Source organism: Melopsittacus undulatus, chromosome 1 (genome assembly GCF_012275295.1).
Source record: "Melopsittacus undulatus isolate bMelUnd1 chromosome 1, bMelUnd1.mat.Z, whole genome shotgun sequence".
In the NCBI taxonomy this organism is placed as follows: Eukaryota; Metazoa; Chordata; class Aves; order Psittaciformes; family Psittaculidae; genus Melopsittacus; species Melopsittacus undulatus.
The window spans coordinates 32,114,799-32,135,472 of NC_047527.1; positions in this window are offsets into that span (position 1 = coordinate 32,114,799).

Here is a 20,674-nt window from a genome sequence, read left to right on the forward strand (position 1 = left end):
ACTAAAGAAATTCCAGTTCTACTATATGGCTTTAGCTAAAACTAGATTCCCTGCTCTGCATGAGCCAGGAAATGTTGCAATAATAGCTTAAAAGTCAGGATTTTTTTTTTCTTTTGTAGCATCCTTTTATTAAGTATGAATTCTAGTCCTTCTAGATCTGGTATCTCTTAGCTCCTTCCTACTGTAAAACTTGCATCATTCATAAAGAAAGCTTGTATCCTAACAGAGAATGAATCTACCACTTCATCACAGGCTTCTGAAGAGTGAGGGCTGCCTCATCTCAGCACCATGGCGTTGTATACCTCTCTAATACCTCACAGTAGTCCCTTGCTTCCCTTTAAACAGAGTTCACAAAGACCATTTAGTCTTTATATTTTAGCCTTGCATGTCTGCGAATCTATGTCACATCTCACCTATGACTGAATTAAAATAGCAGCTTCCCTGGAAACAGACAGGGCAGCATGTGCACAAAGAGGCAACAGAGGAATGGACAGCTTGGTGAATCAAAACTTAGCAGCAGACAGCAGGTGAATGAAGAAAGGGGACTGGATGCTTCCTAAAGGACCTGGTGATTTGCCAAATCTGGCTTTGGGGTGTTTCTATAAGCAGAATCTATGTGACATGTTATCAACTAATAATAATTTTGTCTACTAAAAACCAACAGATAATTTATTTTCTTTCAAAATACTTGCTTTAACCTTAAGTCATATAAACATATAGAACCTGTAGATATTAGAGGATAGAACTGCATGATAACGAAGAGGACCTTAAAAGTTGTTATCAAGTATCTGAGTAGATGGGAGGCTGATAACACGCTTGTCATCTTTGGCTTGTTTCAGTTTCCTTACTTTCAGTCTCGTCGCTGATCTCCAGCAGCTTCTCTGCTTGCAATTCTTATTTGACCTTTTTGTTGCAAAGTTATTGTGGAGGCTTTAAACAGTTCTTTATGAGATCTCAGTGGGTGTTTCAATCTGAAATTCAGGAATAGTTCTTGTTATAATCCTAAGAATCAGCATATACAAGCTGACCTGCAGCTTAGTGTTCATTTCAGTCCCAAATGTCTATTGTCTCTCACAGTAGGTGCAGAAGAGCGCAGTATAAGGAAGAAAACTGTTTATTAAAACTGCTGTGAAACAAGAATTAGGGGTTAGTGTGAAACTGCATTCTTTCTTAAACTGAAATGTCCTTACCACCATTTTAAACTTTTTGGCTACTGCTTATGATACAATGATAAAAACTAATTTCTTTTGCCCAACAGAAGTAATATCATTTATTTTACTCTCACATTGCTTCTAAACCAATGCAGCTGTGGTAACTGCAGATTATGAATAGGTTCTAATTTTTCTCCTAGAAAATTATCTGTATATTGAAAATGCATTTGTGCTTTCAGAGCTTAGATGAACTAATCATACTACCAAATTGCAAAACAAAACTGTTTCAATTTTATTGCTAAGAAAGAGACAGACTGTGCAACTAGCACTAGAAACAAATGAAAATCTGAAAATTAGGTAGTATTTTGATATTTTCCCTGATGTTGATTAAAATTTTTTTTCCGCAAACTCAATAAATTATATTAGAATTTAGCCCACTGATTCCATATATCTTTTCCTTAGAAAGTGTTATTAATCACTATGTGGAAGAGAATAAATAAGAATAATAAAAACATTTGGAAATATTTGGGATTAAAAAAACAAATGAACAAACCCAAATGGGAATATGTAGATTAAACTATTTTTTTTCCTATTTTTTCAGTGATGAACATTAAAATGGGAATTATGGGAGTACTTCTTTTTTGACAGAAGGGTTCTGAAACCTCATATTCTTGCACAGCAAGATAGATAAACTCTGCTATACAAATAATAATTGCTGTTGCCACTCTCCACACGGTCACACTCTTATTTTTATTTTTAAATTGACACCTTCCCTTCTACTATTCATTCCTTTTCATCACCAGCTTGTGTTTTTTTCTTCCCATTTATCAGAAAGAAAGAAAATAATTATTCTCATAACCAAGAGTTAATTTAGAGGGATTTGTATTCCTATACTGCTTGGTGCCACTTAGGCAAAAGCTTATAGAAATAAAACATAGCTTGTACTGAAACATACAGTAGTCTATTGACAATCTTTGATACAGCAAATATGCTTTAAGAGTTTTCAGTTCCAGCAGCATCAATGTGAATATTTCTTTGACTTAAAATGTTTCACCTCTACCATTTTCTACTAGACTTTTCCTGTTCATTGAAAATAAAAAAAAAGAAAAATCGTTTAATCACATTTCTAAGGTAATGATTTGCAATGACACAGTGGCAGTGAATCAGGTGCATTTTCCATCAGCTGTGAAATCTTGGATGATTTCAGAAAGAATATTGTAATAGGCCATATGACTAGAGCCCATTTTTTTAGTTAATGTATGCAAGTGTACTTTAAATAGCATTCGACTCTTCTGTGGCAGCCACACCCTTTAAATCCACTTTTTAGCTGGCCCAGGAAGTGTTGTATAACTTCCATTTTCTTCTATGTTCAAAAAAATTACAACTCCCATCTCCAGGTTAAGACACTGATCCATATCTTGGTACTAAAGAGTATGATATTGAAAAATGCACAGCATGCTCTGTCCTTTTAGCCAAATGAGACCAAGAGAATTGCTCTTGTAGCTTTCTTATTTCTATCCCCAAACCTGAACAGCTGCTTTAACACTATCTGATAGAGCAGGCCTCTTGTAGTCCTTAAAATCACTGTACTTCGCATTTCATTTCAATAGCGATGAGCAAAGGACTCAGAAAAAGTCTTTGTTGACCATAAATTAACATGATCTGCCCAGGTTTTGGTACAAAAAAATATTTCTAGTACCTCTGTTCAAACTGAATGGCACAAATCCCTGGGGATGTGCTTATCAAAACAGGACCATGAGTTCTGCATTATTAACTAAGGGCTGTTTATTCAGATAAGTCAATATGTAGAAGAAATTCTGAAAGAACATTTTGTTCCACAAAAAGAGTTGAGCTGAAAATATATTCAAGCTTTAGCTTTCATATTGGTCAACCTTTTGTTTTCATCTTTCCTACCAGCAGGGTGGTGGAAATCCCATTTCCCAGATAGCACAAGCTGGCTGAGAGCAATCATTTTCTTCATTTCATTTAATTTCTTGTGCAGAATGGGCTAAGGATATAGCCTGGAGGCACCCCAGGGTTCAATGTACTAAGATGCCAAAGCACTAAATTGAACAGGAAATTCAGAATAAAAACAAATAGCAACAAGATCTATGTGAAATGCTCAGACAGTAATTCTGGTACCTTGGAATACTCAGCATTATCTTTCTTCTGACTGATAATAACATACATAGAAAATATATATCAGCAGCAGGGACATGGAGGCAGTTTCTATAGTCAACCAGAGGACAATTAAAGATGATTCCAACACTCATTTCTTTATATAAGGTGCACTCTCTACATAGTCCTCTACAGGGAATACAATATTTCCCTCTCTTGGAGTATTTCTTTAATGAGAATAAATTGGCAGGGCAACTAGTGAGTGCCACCTTTAGCTGAGGGCCCTATTCTTTGCTGCTTTGTGCTTGTCCAAAGGGAACATAAATACAAACAGATCAGAGTGAATGTTTTGCCCACGTTTACTCATACAATCTGTAACCCATTTTTTAACTGTGAAAAGGAAGACGCAAATTCTATGACAATTAAGAAGCCAGTCATTAGTCTACTTCTCTTACCAGTTTGCACTTACTATACTTGTATGAAGGAGCAGCTGTGGGTATAGCAATAACTCTTAGAAGGTTTCATCATATATTAGTGTCAAGAGATAAAATTTAACCAGCTGGAAATTAGACATAATACTTTGGTAGTAGTTGTTGGGGTTTTTGTGGGTTTGGTTGGTTGGCTGGTTTTGTGTGGGTTTTTTTTGTTTTTTTTTTTTTTTGCTCTTTTTCTAGGAGGTTTTAAGGCCAAATCAAAAAGCAATCATCAAGTGGATATAAAGATGGCTTCAGTAGAAAGAAGGTAGTCCTTAGTTTACATGAAGACAGCTGGGCATCTGGGAATTGTCTGGGTCACTTCTTGAAGTTGTACAAAGAACTGGAAACAAATCTGTCAAGATTGAAAGCCACTGCCATGGTGATTACTATAGGCTGATCAGTAACATCTGCTTACATGGCAGTGTGTTAAACTGGTTAGCACTACAATTTTGTTACCAAGTCCAGTAAATTCATGCATGGGTTTAGGATTTTTCATACTAGGGAGCTTTAGCTTCCTGTTCATGGTTATTGCTGAAGGAAACTTAGAGTCAGTTGAATTTATTCATATTTATTAGAATTAATTTTTTTTACATTTTTGTTAAAGGTTTTAAATTTTTAGGTTCATAAATTCTGCAACAAATGAAAGCAATTTTTTTTGTTTTGTTTTCATCAGTATTTTTCAACTGAACAAACCATTTTCCTGTTCATCTTACCTTAGACAAGGAACTTACACATTTCAAGTACCAGAAAAGCCTTACTGACTGCTGTGCTAGATCAAAACCTTGACATGAAGTACGGTTGCATTCCCATGGCTATCCTACATACTATTTTTCAACAACACAGTGTAATCTCCATGAAGATATTATTCACAATTTCTTAATAAAAAATATACACACATCTGTAAAATATTTGAAACTGATTTGTAGGACAGACAGTATAGATATTACTATAATGTGTGCACAGATGATACTAACAGCTTAGTAAAGATCTGGTCTTGTAAATCATAACATGAGCTCTTTCCTGGAGCTGTACCAATGCACATGTGCCCTTGTGTCCCCTCCTATGCTGCAGTGTTGAAAAGGGTTTATGTGAAGAAACAAGCTGTGCTGCATATGCAAGAGATTGATATAGCAGGTTTTTGTCAGGTCTTCTACTTATCCCTTTGGCATTAAACACAAAAACTTTAATGAAGATACAATAAGAACATGGAGGAAGTCAGCCTTACTTCTGAATTTCCTTCCATAGTACCCTTAAATTCTTTCACATAGTTTTATCTGAAGCCTGCTTTTGTTGCTTTGTAACTTTTGGGAGAGATTTGGGTTTTTCCTTTTGGACTTATGTCCTATCTTATTTCAGAGAAAGTGTAGAAGACAGACTTCACCAAAACCTGCTGTTACTGGTGCCTAGAAGAACAAACACAGAAGTAAAATGAGATCATGAAGTTCTCATCACCTTTTCTGCTTATTTTCTGTGCACTCCATCAGTACTATTGTAGCACTGAATACTGATCAATTTTTTCTTACATGTGGAATATATATTTCAACTGACACTGGAAATCAATATTTCACTTTGTTTCTCTTAAGTTTTGTTCCTTGATGTTTAAATATCCAGTGAGTTACATCTCACTGTCCCCATTGCCACTGCAGAAATCACATTAATCAGCTGTTTTAAAGGGGTTCATGATAACTGTAAAGAGAATTTTAGAAAAAATAGGAAATAGCCAATTGTATCTTGAATAAAGAACTATTTCATGAAGAACAACAAAAGGAAAAAGTGAAACAACAGTGATTTGTAATGAGATTGATGTGGAGAGACTAGTAAGCTGTTTCAGTTTGAAAGGAAACTTAAGAGAATGGCACCCTCTACACCAAAGACCAGTTGGCTATGTTGTAATAGCATCAGACCTGCCCTCTCTAACAGTAGTTTTCAAGGGCTTTTTTCCATCAACCTCATACCAGCCCCAATTATGAGAAGGTGAACTCTGCAGAGATTCTACACCTTACTTGCATTACATATGCATCTTATAGGTTGCCTTAGGGATAATTTTTCCTTTAACAGCCAGTCATGGATCCTAGTGTGAATGAAGATTTTTTGCTGTGGAGACCAAAGCATCTCTACACGGGGCACAAACAAAATTAAAACCAAGCACTGATTATATCGCAGGCAGCTTTAAAAAAGTTGATATGCACTGTTGCTAAGATTAACACATTTTATAAAAGAATTGGAGTGAATTTTCGGTAATTTTCACTGAATTTTTCAGTACAAAGGAATCATGTAGAAAAAGCTGACTGGGTCAGAATACTGTTGTTCTCCCTCTGCTGATTTGTGCAGCCAGAGATAAAACCACATTTATTTAAGAGTGGCTTAATTGGAAGCACTCAGTTTTCCCACCCACATGAACCACTTAGGGGGAAGAATGAAATCCTGGGGAGTAATGTTTGCTGCTTTGAAAACTAATTTAAAGTAGTGAAAAATACAGTTTTTAAATTTTGTGTTATCATCTTTCTTTTTCTTTTATTTCTTTTTTTCTTATTTTCTGGGGTTTTGGGTTTTTTTTGTGAAATACTGCTCTTCACAACAAGTTTCCTCCCACCGCATGCAGCCTGCATAAAGCACACTGCAACCACACTGCTTTGTTTTTCAGCTTAAGTTGGTGCCACGCAGTTTCAAGTAAATGATTTCCAAGAGTCTTCAAAAAATTTAAAATTCAAACCTCATTAGGTCTTTTCAAACCTAAAGTTTGAAAGAAGTGAAACATCATTGCCAGATGATCAGGATCATCACAACACTGTTGTTACTGAACAAAGGAGTGCAGAAGTGTGTGTTCATCCAGAGATCTCCCCAGAGAGCAGCAATGAATAATATTCATTGTTCAAGGTGAAAAAACACATTTCTGTATGGAGTTCTAAAAGCAGCCAAAGATAACAACAATAGCACACAAGAACTTTCCCCTTGTGACTTTGTAATTTTGATTGAAGATGGAAATTTAAGATTTCCCTAGAACTTCCACTGAGGAGGACCTATGCCATCTAGTACGTGTAAAATAGCATAATTTCTTTTGCTGTAGGAAGCTGGGTTTGCCTATGAGCTGGCCTTGTGTCTTTATACACCAGAAGAAGCTACTGACCTAGTAAAACTCAGTTCTGTGGTGCTGGAGTGAGAATCTTCTACCATCTTCTAAGGCAAATGTTGTGTAAGGGGAAGAAAGTAAAGATGGGAAGAGCAAAAGAAGAGCCTCTCACATGCAAAATATCACACTGTGTCTCCTGGGAGAATGAACAGCAGTGGCAAACAACAGACCTTGTGGCAAGTGGTTTCCAAACAGTAATTTAGTAATAAGTTATGAGTTTCCCAGTGGTCTCTGTGGAACTGGACTAAGCCTCTTATAGTGTAGGTTTGCTGCTTACTCAGGGAACTATACCTATGGAGCATAATACCATACATCCAAGACTTTGTAAATTAAAGAGTTTTTTCACTTCTGAGCTGTGTAATTTCTCTTGTAGGTAGATTTATCCTCATATTTTTTCTCCCACTGACATACTGAGTATCTATTGAAATTGCTATGCTAGTTTTCCTACAAGAAAAAGAAATAATCAGTGTTAAAATATCAGGCTTGACCAAAATGAAAGTGGTTGCATTTTGTGACAGCCTTCTGTGGAATTTGAATGTATTTTGTTCTACACTGGCATGCAGACAAAAGCTTTTGGACATATTTTCTAGCACAGGAATGGTATTGAATTATCACATTTCAAACTGACACATAAATTCCTACTTCATTATTGTGATGGGAGGTGATAGCTGGGATGCAGTCCAAAGATTCCTGTTTAAATCTCCCTTTATGCTTGGTTTCCCAACACTTACAATGCTGGAGAATTTATCACTTCATTTCTCACCTCCAAGTATGATTTTTCTCAAAAGTCATGACTTCTACTGAAATAATTTTTGCTTTGACATAATAGTATATTTCAGCAAATTAAAATTTCACAGACAATGTTTCAAACAACTCTAGGAAATACAGACTTACTGATCACCACCCTCAAGGTGCTTTGAACCATTTAAAACTTTTGGATATTGTTGAAAACAACAGATTTTTGGCTAAAAGTTGTGAAAAAGATTTTGCTTGCATTAATCTTTGCTCTAAAATAAGGCATGATTTAATTGTATAGTGATTTAGCAGTGGCTTTGTTATCACAATTTGCTTAAACAATATGATAAATGGTGCCAGAAAATTAAAGTGAATCTTAAACTACTTTGAAATATTCTGTTGGCTTATGCAAAGGTAAAAACTTAGCAATGCCATCCAGTCTGAACTGTTCAGGTCTGTATTTAAGCCTCCTATGTCAGTGTTATATGGATGACTGACCAATAAGTATGCTAAATGATTAGTGACAACTTCTGGATGTCTACTAATAAAAGAGTTCTAGAGGTACTGGAGGTTAAGAGTAGGCAAGGGGAAGTATTAGGGTCTTTAGGGCTCCTTTCTCTTCTTCCAGTAGATCGTGCCCCAAAACCAGGGACTGGCATGCAGAACTATCCAAGAGCAGCACTGAAAACTGGTTTTATACTTAAATCACTTCAATATAAGTTTAGGAGACTTGAAGAAAACTTCACTCCTAAGGTCATGCCAAGGAGGGAAGACTGATCTGGCAAGGGCTTAAAGATACTATGTGGCTGAAATCTTCCACTTGACTCGGGAATCCATCCTGCCTTACGAATGATCCACATGATATATTTTGTCTACACTGTCAGTGGGTCCAGTCCCACTAACCAGGCATATTATTCTTGATTACATAGTAGTTTATAAATCCTGTGTATCTGTAAACTAGGAAAGAACAAAATTAAGGTTTATGTTGTCAAAATCACAGAATGAAACTACCCAATTTCCAGTCAAGTGAATAGGGGGAAATTGCATAGACAGATTTGGAAAGCAAAACTTGTGTCACACACAAAATCATGTAGCAAATACCCAGCAAATTCCAATTCTTTCCTAATGCTTTATTAAAGATACTGAGTCCCATGACATAGTATCTCTACATACAAAGTAGAATCAAATGTCAAATCTTGTTCTAAGTTATCTTGATTTTTGTACTATATTTCTTTAAGGGGACCTACAAAGATGTCAGGGAGGGGCTCTTCATCAGTGACTGTAGACACAGAACAAGGAGTAATGTGTTTAAACTTAAACAGGTGTCATGGTTTAAAACCAGCCACGCAGCTATTTAACTCTCTCCCCCCCTTGCTTCCCCAACTCCTAGAGAGTTAGGAAGGGGAATCCAAAGAATGTAGCCCCCATGGGTTGAGATAAGAACAGTTTAATAACTCAGGTATAACACAAATTACTACTGCTACCACTGATAATAGTAATAATGATAAAGCAAATAACAAGTGAAGAGAATACAACATCTCACCAGCCACCGACCCATAATTCACCCTACCCTGCCTGACCGAGCACCAACCAATACCTCCTTCAACCCCCAGAGTCCCAGCCCTTCTGGGTAACTCTCGGTTACATCCTGGGAATGACGTGCTATGGTATGGAATACCTCTATGGCTAGCCCGGGTCAGGTGTCCTGTCTTCACCTTCCTCCCAGCCTCTCCTCTTTCCCTGGCAGAGCATGAGGCTCAGTCCTTGGACAAACCAAACATTTGAGCAGTAACTCAAAACATATGTGTTATCAGCAACCGTTCCCAGGCCAAAAGTCAAAACACAGCACTGCACCAGCTACCAAGAAGGAGAAAAAATGACTGCTACTGCTGAACCCAGGACAACAGGGAAGATTTAGGTTGGATATAAAAAAAAGTTCCGTACTGTAAGAATGGTGAGGCAGTGGAAAAAGTTACCCAAAGAAGTTGTGGATCACCCATCCCTGGAAATTTTCAAGGTCAGGTTGGCTGGGGCTTTGAGCCCTGGTCTAGTGGGAAGTGTACCTGCCCATGGCAAGGGGGTTGGAATTAGATAGTCTTAATGCCTTTTTGAACCCTAACAGTTCTGTGACTCTATGGTTGTACTTCTGTGTGCATGAGTCTTCAAATTTGTGCCCTAACTAAACTATGAACCTCTTGCCAACCTCCCATGAACAAGTTACACTGTTTTCTATGACCTCAGCTTGAAGCAGTGCTGGGTGAACCAAAATGCCTTCTAACAGGTAGACTGGGCAGTAGGTGACAGATGGAATGTGATGAAGATATAAAGGGGTGAAGAACAGCAATATAATAGTTCCTGAACGGGGGTCATGGCTGTGGAGAAGCAGCGCTTGTTTCATTTCAGTGGACCTGGTTTATCTCAGCTGTTGCCAAAGAGCATCTGGTTGCCATTGCACTAAAATGGGCCAGCAGTGCCCCTGAGACCTCTTCTGTGACAGCTAAGTTCCAGCTTAAAAAAGTAAGAAGCAGCACAGGGCCAGGCAGTATTTCTATGGCTGCAATTACCAATGTGTGCCTTGCAAATCTGTGAAGGCATCCTTGTCTGATAAGGATGCATTGAAACCTTTAGTAATCTAAAAACTCAATAGCCTGAAGCTGTTTCTTTAACTATGTGGACATGGAAGTAGAAGGCCTCTAGTATTTAGCCACATAGATATAAATGATCAGGGTCTTTCCAAGATAAGGTCATGGACTTGAATATAGGCCAAGCACATAATGTAGTCATGACCCACAGGCTTCCCAAGGGTGCAGAGCGAGGAAATTAGCCTACTTTACCTTATTGAATAGTGGAATGCAACACACAGCACCAGGCTCATGAGACCAGAAAGCATATTGGAAGGATTATTTTTCCCCATTAGAAACATGAAAAATTACTAGTGAACCATTTTTACAGTCTTCTTAGATTGTTGACATCACTTATTGCTAATTAGGTTAGGGTGAAAAACGAGTTTGAAACAGCCTTACAGAAAATAGCACATGAACATATTTTCTCAGTCCTCAGCAATCACATGGAAATAGAAACAGTGAGGTGACATGGATCAGGCTCGAAGTATGTCAGTTCCTGGCCAAACCAGCATACGCTCCATGTTTACTTGACAGATTAGCACACATGCTTATATCATAAAACATATCAAATCCAAACCAGCTATACTGAATCTAATTTGTGTTCACTGAGAAATAAAGCTGTCAGGGGAAATACCCAAAACCTGAGCAAATAACGCTACTAATCCAAGTCACCAGTTACTTTCAGGTGAAGTTGGAGAAATGTGAATGAAAAATATAAGATTTCTTTTTGTTTAACTTCAAAATCTGTAAATGTGTATTAAATTAATTATCCATATGTAGTGGCTGTGAATATTTTTGCTGAGATGAAATCCCAGGAGATTTTTAATAGCTTATCTTTCTTAGTTGTTGAAAGCAAAAAGTTTCAGTGCTGCTGTACATGGGAGTTATGTGATACTGATTCTATACCAAGTGCTGTGTCCCAAGGTATGCTATGTCCTAAGATACACTGATGCAGTCTTCATAGAAACTTAAATATCTCATTGCAGGAACTTTCAAATAAAAAGAATTGAGTTATATATTATGGTATTGTAATACAGAGTTGCAATTAGAGTGTATTATAGTCAGATAAGTTTTACATAAATATGTCATTTATTAAGACAAACTTAATGGAGTTTTTTAAATGTTAAAAATATAAATTGGATTAAGAAAAAAAATACTGGGCTTGGAATATTTTGCATTGGTTTTAATGAGATTCAGTTCTATGCCATGTTAACCAAGTCTTGCCATAGCAGACCTTCTATTAACTGTCTGTAACTGCCATGCTCTGTGAAAACTGAACAGTAGACTGGGTTTTGGAATGCAGAGTGAAATGTGCCGCATTAATATAATCAATGTCAAAAGAGCCAAACTTCTAGGGAGGAAAGGCTTTTGTTTAGCTGGTTTTTTTTTTTTTTTCATTTGTCTTTTTGTTGTTTTGGTTTTTGGTTTTTTGTTTTTTTTCCACTTGGAAAAGCAAGTGCTATTGAATCAGGTTTGTGCTGGAATGACTAATACTGTCTCATAGCCCCGTACTAGTAAATTATTATTATTAAAGGATTAATGCTACTGGAAAGCTGCATTCAAGAGTATCAGTGGCAACATGGCTTCTATTTGAGGTTATTCACTATAAAGTGTACAGTTCAGTGGTTTAAATGATCCATATATACTTAGAAAGTACACATCATTGGGGTGTGAAAATGTGTGATGGCCCCTTCTCTGCCAGTTCAGAGATTACATGAATAGTTCCCACCCTCAGTGCTCAGGATCTTGTCTCTTTAATGTAAAAGTTCACCCACAGCTCTACAGAACCCTGTTTCAGCCTGTGATATGTCTATCAAGGTGCTGATTGTCAGTTTTCCCATTACTGTCTTTTACGTAAGGTTGTTAGATCAATTCAAGGCTGGTCTCAATGCACAGAGGTGTCTTAATCTTTCAGTTAATCAGTAATAAAAAAATTTTATACTTAAGCTAGTGAATTACTTCACTTTTGGCTTGTTTTATAGCTTTTGAAATATTTCATCCTCTTCAAATTCCCTTCTTTTCAGAGGCTTATGTTGCTTCTTATCTCTCATTTTTACAATTCTAGACAGCTCTGAACAGAGACATGGTACTACGCTACATATTCTTTTCTAAAATTTAGGTACAGATATTTTTTCTTGTCCTGTTATAATGCAATTTTTATTTTATTTTATTTTATTTTTAGTAAGGAAAGAAAGAGAAATTGCTCAAAAAATAAATGTAGCAGAAAAAGTCCCAGAAAAATTCTTGTGAAAGCTATATTACATCAGAAAAATGCAATGCTTACTTCTCTAGAGCCTTGGGTCTGTCATTTTTTCCATGCTGATATCTCTAACATATTTTCATCTTGCATCTGCCCATGGCAGCAGATTGCTTCCTGTTCTGGAGACCACTGAGTAACACCTTCCAGATTCTTATTATGTGATCAGGTGTCAGCTTGCTCATAACAGCCAGAATGACAGAGCTGGCATCACTATATGAACAATAATATTTACCTATGAGCACTGTCTTGGGTGAAGTAGAGCATGTTCCTACACTTCTAAAAAGTCAGTCACTATCAATGAGCATAACAAGTACCACTGAGAACAGCGAGAACTGGAGCTGTTTTCCAGGGATTTACATATAATTTTAAATTCTCCTTCTTGCATATAGTTAACTTCTACTTCCACCAGAGAGTCCCATGGCTGCTGAATCCAATCCAAAGTAACATACCACTCTTATTTAAACAATGTGAATTTGTTTCTATTTCCTGTGCCAGGTTCATTGATTTGGGTGAGAAACTGTGTTAAGCTTCTTGGTAATTTTTAATTTCTGCACCACATTTTCTTATAGGACCATGCAAAATTGGAAGTTAATACATTTTCCAAGTTGAGCTGTAGTAGGACTTCAGAAAGGAATGACTACATATGAGACTAGTAGAAGAGCACTGCAGTCTTTCCTCTTCAGTATAATATTAGATTATGAATGCAATCGGATAAAGTGAGAGATTTTGTTTGAAGGAAGAGTTGCAAAATAAATTAGAATGTATTTTCTGATACCTGGGTGTTTTCTGTTCATGATAGAGTTTCTATTTTTAGGTAGAAACAGGCTATTTTAAAGTATTCAGAAATGGAATGAGAGACTTTGCTTACTCTCATCCTCACTCAGCACTTTGTTCAGTATACCCTGCTCATTTACTTGCTATCTCTTATTTAATAGAGTCATAGTCATTGCAAATGTTAGCACTACTCTTCTGTAGGAAATTAATGACCCTGAAGCTCCACTGGCCAGTAACACCATGTTGGTCACTAATTCACTTCCGGCAAAGCCATCTGCAAAAAGTCACTTGAGTTCACCTGCCCAACTTTGCCAGGAGTTTTCTAAAGGAAGCAATTTCTGCCTGCTGGCAGAGAAGTAAGGGCAGAAACCTCCAGGACAGTGACGGAGCCAGGAGTCTTAGTCTTTAGCTGGCACAGCTACTGTATGTAAAACTGCATGTGGCTGTGTGCAACCCCAAGTGACTTCAATGGAGTTACTTGGGTCTCATTGATACATCTCCAGTTTGACTGAGATCTGAGGTCCTTTTATTTGTATCGTAAAGAAATTATATTTCTTGTGACTACTGTAACAGTAGCATTGAATAACTGATAATAGTCATATTAGTGATAAGCACATAGTCATATCATAGTGGAAGAACATCAATTGGCAAATCTAAAAAACTCCAAAGTTTGTTTTGAGTGAAGCTTTTATAAGAACAGTCTTTGTTCTGAAATTTCTGGTGTTTCTAGCTTCCCCCTATTTTTCTTAAACAAAATTCAACAAAAATAATTGAGAATTAGATCTACTAACAGAAAAGCAGAGCCTAAACTACATATCTTTACCCTTTGATAGCTGATGCCATATGACAATAAAACCTATAATTAATGGGAAGATCTCTGAATAAATCTTTTCCATTATATTACTAGAAATTACTAACAAAACTGTAATTATTCAGCATATGGTCAATTTTGAACCATTTCTTCTGATAAAATAGCAGTTGGCCAATATCTGTAATACAGTTTTCAAAGGAGTTGGGGGATTTCACACTGCATAAGGTTCACAGAAAAGTGATTGTTACTCTAATTCTGTAGCACACAAATCAAAGACTTTTTTTTTCCTGAACCAGGTCCTAAAGAAATAACATACTAAGTTATTAGGTTTTAATTTAACCCATATTATAAAACATCTGCATTATAAATGTCACCTGTCCTCTGTCACTGTTCCAGGGAATTCAGTAAAACCAACATTTCTTTTTCTCTGTAAACATTGATGAATGCATTCATAAAGATAAGTGTTTATGTTCTTTTTAATGTGACTTTTCCAACATGACTGCTAGGCAGTCATTTTTATTTCAAGACAGTAATTTAAATGAACTGTAAAAAGAGTACACGTGATCTTGAGCTGAATAGTTAAGAATGCTGTGGCTAAGGAAGTTAATAAACCAAACAAAAGTGATAGGCTTGGGAGAGGCAGGGAAATCATGGAGATGCAGGTTCTATTAGTCTTTTCTGACTTGAAATCAGAAATGCTTCAGTAAGCAGTTTGGTAGTAGCACTGAGCTGAATACAGCTCCATGTATTCTTAGAATGAAAAGGGTGAAGATCCACCACCGAAACAAAGTTTTGCTATAGTCTGCACTCTCTAACTTTGCTCCAGCTAACAGTCCAATAGAAAGCGGTCAGCCAGCTGGACGCCTTGGCTAGATAAGTTTACAGCTACTATTTGCATTTGACATGTAAGGAACAGAAAAGATAGTAATTAAACCTTTTGTTTAAAGACTTTTTGTGTTTCTGTTCTATCAAACCAAACCCTAGGCCCCAATTCAACAGAGTACTGAAGCTCTTCTTACATCAATGTCAGGTAAGACTAGGATTAATTGCCCATGGAAGCAAGCCTCAGTGTTCTGGCCTAGCAGTTGATGCTTCACATTTGATGTCTGTCAGAAGAACAAAAATCAAAAAAGCCTGAAAATAAACTCTGAGTATTTTCGCACTTCTCATTTCCAGTAGACATCCTTTCCGTAGCCCTTCTCAGTCCAGAAGAATTGCTGCATCCTGTGGCATGTTTAGACATGCACAGGTTCGCTATGTCTAATGTGGAGGACATGGTATAGGCAAAGAATCTGAACTAATCAAAACAGGGCACTAAAGATACTGGCTTAGAGGTGGAGATAAAATTTCCCTTTACAAAGAGTCTTGCAGCTTCTAACCATTAACATTCTTTCTTTCCTCCCACGCCCTTGGCTTCCCCTGCTGCAACAGGGTTTCAGAGACCCAGAAGGCTGTGGATATTTTTCTGCTGGAGTGGGCCCCAAATTCTGAAATATATTAATGCAGGAGTATCAATCATGTAATTCAATAGAGGTCAAACACCTCACAATTTTTTTTTATTTGTTTTAGTAACTTTTTTTTCCTCGTTTCCATATAATTGAAAGAATATGTTTGCTAAATTTGCTAAATCATTCATTCCAGCATACAATACCATGTTACAGTATTAAGGCCATCTGTATTTGTGTATATTCCATACAGAAGAATGTTACAGAGTTAAGCTGTAATATATATGCCAGCATTTAGATCCTACGAGTAATCCAACACATCTAGGCAACAAGTTTCTCTTGAATTACCTGATCATACAGTAATTTTCAAGCAATACTATACTGTGTTCTACGATATAATACATTGATGCGCATCCTTGTCTGAAAATGTACTGATTTAAAAAAATTATTCCTTTGCTGCTTTCCAAATTACAATTACTTAATAGTTCGTAATATACTAATTACCCTAACCTATCTTTTGGCTAAGGCCAACATTTTCAAAACTGGATTATTAAAATTACCCTGTTACATAGCCAGTGCCTTATTTGCAAAGCTCTAAACTTCTACAGCTGCCACAAGAATATTTTTTTTCTATGTTAGTGCAATAGGCAAAGAGCTTTGAAATATGTTTCAGTTTTAGACATCCATCTTGCAATGACTTACCATGAGGCCTCATGGTAAATGCCATTACATCCAATGCCCCTAATTTCTTTTCATGTTTGAAAACATTACATGAAGATTTCCTCAAAAAAAATATTTTCTTAAAAAAATAATCAGAACTACTTTAACAACTGTATCTTTGGGGAAGGAATTCTGTGACAGGTCTTATATTGTGATTACTACTCAGTTTTGAGGAGGGAAAATTTAAGAATTGTCTTTAAAGAAATTTAAGTAGTGCCTTTCCATGGGGAGAAATTCATATGCTATGGAGTATTTTTAAAGAATCAGAGGCACGAGATTAAAACTTACCATTTATGCTAGTGTCTCCCCAGTCAGCTTAGATGGATGGAGGTCTGGTTTGTGCAACTCCTTTCGTGAATTTTGATTCAAACCTGTTAGGGAATATATGTGTACCCCACAGACAGGGCTTTATGGCAGGTTTCCAAATTATAGTGGGACAAGAGCCAGGACTTAAACAATACCCTCTTACATTTAGAGAGGAAATAAAAAAAGCATCTGTGGACTTGCATAATCAGATAACATGACTCAAGCAAGTGCCATACTCATTGATGATATCAGCTTTCTTACTTTCTCTTATCTGAGTAAATATGCATCTTGCTACTAGAAAGAAAAATGCAGAGCATTAGGTTTCTGCCCTAGTCCTCTGGATATGAAAGCACTTGTAATGTTACTGTTCAAACATACAAATTTAAAATAAGTGAAGGCTTTTGTGTACAGCTCACAGACTTAAAAACACCAGCCGGTTCACAAAAGTATCTGAAGCAAATTAATTCTACCATTTGTTAGGTGAAAATTGTGATATTCTGCTTCTGATTATTGCACATTTGTAATTTTTTTTTGTTTCGATAAAACTTCAGATGTCAGGATCAAGACAAACACAGTATAAAAATATGGCCTTTGTCCCAAGACTTTATGGTCTAAATATGAATAAAGTGAGCTATTAGAAACAAAGAAGATGGAAAATACAGTGAAACAATGGGATAGAAATTAGTCAGCCTTCTAGACAATACTCTCAGTGCTTGAGCTGCCAGGTTTTTATTGGTACTGGGACAAAATGGGAGGGATTTGAAGCCATGAAGAGTTAATTTTGTGCTGTAAATTTCGTTTAATGCAGGTTTCATCAGCAAGGAAAGGTTTTTTGGAAGCCTATGCAAAAATGAAAACAATGATCACTTCCTACTAATGCTTACATACACATAATTTAAAGTGCCTGATGTTTTACTTTTCTGACTCGAAAAACTCTGTTCCACATAGTTCAGATTGAATTATTCTGTTTAATGATACATTTAAAGAGACAATAAGCCACAAAGAGAATTGTTTCTGTGTAAGGTTAGTAAGGTTTTCCAGTAGTCGTCAGCAGCTCTTTAAAGTTCAGTCCAGGTTAAAAGTCATACAGCTCCTTTCAGTGTTCAAAGGAAGGTGAATCCCTATGCCAGGGCAGAAACTACTCATTCAGATTTACAATCTCCACCCAAATACTTCACTGCCTAGAGGCTTACCACAGATGCTCTTTTTGGTTTTTTGTTAAACAGTGTGCAGCCAAGGCCCTAGAGTTCAGCTGCAGGGAGAAATTAGCAGTCAGTGAGAAGTTCAGTTTACTGTAATAAAGGACAAATCCTAACTCTACTCATGAGTGTAGCTTGCTGGAACTCAAGTAAATTTTATCCTGGAGCATGGATCTTTATTGTGGAATCCCATTAGTAACTGGACTAATGGTGGATTATTATATGATTCAGTTCTGCACTTGCACAGTTTTTTCTGACTTGTAAGAGATTTATATAGAAATTAAAGAGGTGAAAACATACTCATTATATTATAAGGATGCTTATTATAAGTATTTAGTTCAGTCAAGCTAGAGAAAATACCAGGTGGGTGTTAGAGTATCTAATCTCGCAGTTCATGAAATTACATTTTTACTTAGTAATTTTCTTTTTCTCATTTATTAGCTTTATTTACTTAAGAGATTTTCTAAAATTGCATGACTTTTTATCTTACTAATAGGTACTTCCCTGTTTATTTAGTTTGGAGGTTTTCTTTATAGAATGCAAGAAGAAATTCTTCCTAACTTATCTGATTTGACTCCTTCAAAATTTCTCCTTTTTATTAAATACAGTGGTAAAATGTAAAAAAAATAGCAGCGGTGTATCATGTAGGTAGTCCACTTTCTCTCCTTTTCTACTCAAATATATGTGCCTTAAATGGGCCACTTCTTCTAGAATACCAATATAAGGCATTTTCTGATATATGCTTAAGTCTCATGTGGGGTTTATTAGGGCTTTTTAATGTAGACGTTTAGTATTACCTCTGCTAATCCATACTGATTTATTTCATTTTCAAGGGTTTAGCATGTTATATTCTTTCTTCAAATTTTTACAAGATTTATCTCTCCTGGAATCAAAAAGTTCTTGTAACAATTGCTGCCAGAGTTACCAGGATCAACAGAAGAGCAAGAGTAACCATATTAGTTTCTCATAAGAAAAAACAAGATACTCACATATGCAAAATTCTTAAAATATATTCAAGAATTGCAATTAAAAATAAAAATAAGAAAATTAAGCCATCGTGGTTGCAAGGGATTATGTGGGATTGGGTACATTTTCCACCCTTTATTTTTTCACAGAAATGAAATCACATTTTGGAGATATGTTAGGTTGACACAATGTGCAATGTAATCTTACATTTAAATTTTTTTTTTCTTAGATGGTGTTTATATTGGCCAGTGTTTTTCCCTCCCTATGTTATAATTCTTGACATCATATTGTAACTGGGTAAAAGTGCCAAACGTAGCATCTAGCATAATGTTGTATGTTATTGTGATTCTGTAAGGATTTGGGTGGGAATTACAGTTCCTATATCCTCTTTTGATTCTTTTGGTGCAAATTTAAGGGGCAAATTCAACAATAGTACAGAACTAATCAATAAACAAACAAAAAAATAACAGTATGAGTTCAAAGATTTCTTTTTCACCTATCTAAATCAGTGAAACTTCTGGAAAATAGTGCTTCATTAATTTTATTTAGGACTAAACACTCAATGCTGTAGTATTCCTTGTCTACCTGTACCCTTCAGTTTATTGCTAGCTGTATGTATTGCACACCTCTTAACAATAAAGAATCTGCCTTCATTAGAAACATACTAAATCTTTTCCAAAGATCTAGGAAAGAACCTACAGTCCTCCTTCTACTATTTCATAGATGTGATACTATTTTAGACAGTGCCAGCTCTTAAATTTCATTAATTTATACTTAGGGAATAGAATTGAGTTCTTTTGTTAAAATACCAATAATCAACAAAAAAAAAAAACACTAAAAAGAAAAAAGCCTTGCCTTAAGTTGTAGCCTCTCTCTTAACCTGGGAAGCCTGCACTTTCAGTTCTTTTAAAGGTGAAATGTGAAAATCCCTGTATGAGTAGGGTTTCTTTCAGGCTCTTGCTTTCCTTCCAGGATAGGCAGCTGGTGCTCTTCCTCTTCCTGTCTGAGAAGGCTGTCACATCTCCATAGTCTCACACCAATTTCTCCTTATTTCCTCCTCTGTGTCTTATGGCTGGTTTAATATCGAGAACTACAGACAAGAGCCTCTTAAAGTTCAGTTGCAACATCCATTCTCTCAGCTTGTAGATTTCCTCTCACTTCCAAAATATTCTCCCAAACAATTGTTCCAAACTTCATGTGCTTCCTTAATTTTGAGCATTATGGCACTAGATTCAACTTCAATTTCTCATGGCATTTGTGAAGGATGGTTTAAAGGGAAAACAGTCACTGTAGACTGTATCTATACTCTGCCTTGTTCCAGACATTTTGAGATCCCAGGGATGAAATTTTTCAGCATTCAACATTTTCCAGCAAATAAGGGGAAAATGAATGTGTTTTCAGAATTTTATGTGTTCCTTTGTTCATTCAGCTTCAGCACAGATGTCAGTTTCTCATGCTGCTGTGCTATTTTTTGTACCAATTAAACCATAAAGCAAAAATATTATGTTTGCTGGAGCTCAAAAACATATGGGGACAAACTGAAATTCCTTGCAATGAAGGAAAAATAGTAATTTATGCCACAATAACTTTTTTTCCCAGTAATAACTTAATGTAGGTGCAGTAACTTGTATTTTGTTTTCCTTTACTTAGTGTTAATTTTCTATTAAAAAAAAAATCTATTTGGAAACAAGTTAAATAAACATGTTGATCAGCCAGGAGGGTTTCAGTGTTCCTGCTGACACTGGCACAGAGAAGAAAAATAATGGAAAAACTAAATTAGGCTTAACTCTTACCAAAGCAGCACAGAGTAACAAAAATTTTCTCCAATGCATATACACAAGAGGGAAGGATGTCATGGTTATCAGTACATCCTGTGGAGAAGAGTAATTTCAGGTATCAGATACTGGTTTTACATAGAAAGAGGTCAGTTAAGGGTTAATGCTATTAAAAATTATATTC